A 1,678-nucleotide genomic window follows, 5' to 3' on the forward strand; every position below is an offset into this window, starting at 1 on the left:
GCTCAAATGACAAAGCCCAGCTAATTACAAAACCTAATTTAATGGTTTAAAGCACAAACGGCATTTCCTAAGCAGTAAAATCTTTTGTTTGGAAGATTTTAAACAAATCGAATTTTACTTTATGTTTTATTATTTACGTAATAAGCATTTACAAGAACACAAGTTTCTCAAGCTTTAAACTGTTCATTGTTCTATAAATAGGATGCACATTTAGAAAGAGTTTTTTAAAGGAATATTTTAGTGATTACCTCTAGCTCAAAACATAAAACTCTTTTAGCACTTGATGTTACCAAATTTTGCCCTGGATTATTTTTTGAATATTCTCTGTAAGGTTAATAATAGAACTGTTTTCATCCCTAGTTACAATACTTCTTTGAATTACTACTTTGAATTTAGATTTTGTGTCTGGCTGATATTTCTCTCTGGCTTAGGGACTGAGCTGGTAGAAATGTCCCACCTAAATCCTCTATGTTCTTTTTGTTAGAAGGGTCAATAATCCCAAACCCTAGTAGTTACAAGTACATGTGATGACCTATAGTTTCATTCATGTCCCTATTTTTTAATTCCCTTGACAATTGTCTTGCTAAATATTATCACACAACTTCTGTTGGGTTACTTTCAGTGATGGAGAAATTTGTCCACTTTACCCCTGGACATGGACAAGGGTGAGGGGACTGTTTATGGAAGTGGGGAGTGGGTTGGGTGCAGGGGGGCAAAAGGGGAAAGTGTGGGACAACTGTAATAGCATAAACAGTAAGATATTTTAAAAGTAAATAAGAAATTTGTCCAATTTAGGCATCTTGTATAATGCTTGGGTCATTACCAGCTATTTTTACCTCAATGCAGGTTCCTCCCTATCAAAGTGCTTTGTGGGCTGGAACTTGGAGCAAGAGGACTCAATCTGAAAAGGTTCAGGAATGTAAATTGACCACAATGAACTCTGACCTAAAAGATAAAGGGCACCCTTGTTCCAGTGGGATGGTGATTGTGGTGGTGGTTAACAGAAAAGATGGTCAGCCATGCTGGCCCTGGGGGTGGAAGAGGGAGTGTTCCCTAAGACTGGGGTTGATGTCGGCCTGCTGTGACTTGATAGTGTTCTGGGATCTGGGCTGTTTTGCAGGAGAACTGAGGAAATGGAGACAGTTTACTGAGCCAAAGTTCTTTTCTTTTCTTTCCTTTACTTATTCCTTTACTAATTCCTTCATTTTTAATGACTTTTTGTCAACATTGAGATGTAAGGAATGCAATCTGCTAAAAGCATAGCAAGTCTTTGTGTCAGACAGCAAATACTTTTAAGAGCAAACTCCTTGGGGTAGAAGGGGAAATTTAGGAGACGTTTTAGACAGTTTCTACTATCAGTGAATTTATAAACTGATGATGATTAGAAAGCAGACAAATAACTTGAAACATATAAAGCCTTTCATAACTTTATAGAATTAGGTATTACATACTGACAGAAACTATAGAATGCTCAGTCTCATCAAAGCAAAATGGGATTGAGAAAGTTTCTACAAAACAGAGGGAAAGAGATGATTTTTCCAGGACTGGGGGAAGGAAGAGGTTTTTTTTTTTAGAGGTATAGGGGTATCCTTCAATGATCTCCAAGTCCCCTCAGAGCAGAATGGTCAAATAAGCTTATGCCCAAGGCTTTGCTATCTTCGTCTTTTTTCCTCCCCCT

This window comes from Phyllostomus discolor, chromosome 4, assembly GCF_004126475.2.
Source record: "Phyllostomus discolor isolate MPI-MPIP mPhyDis1 chromosome 4, mPhyDis1.pri.v3, whole genome shotgun sequence".
Taxonomy (NCBI): Eukaryota; Metazoa; Chordata; class Mammalia; order Chiroptera; family Phyllostomidae; genus Phyllostomus; species Phyllostomus discolor.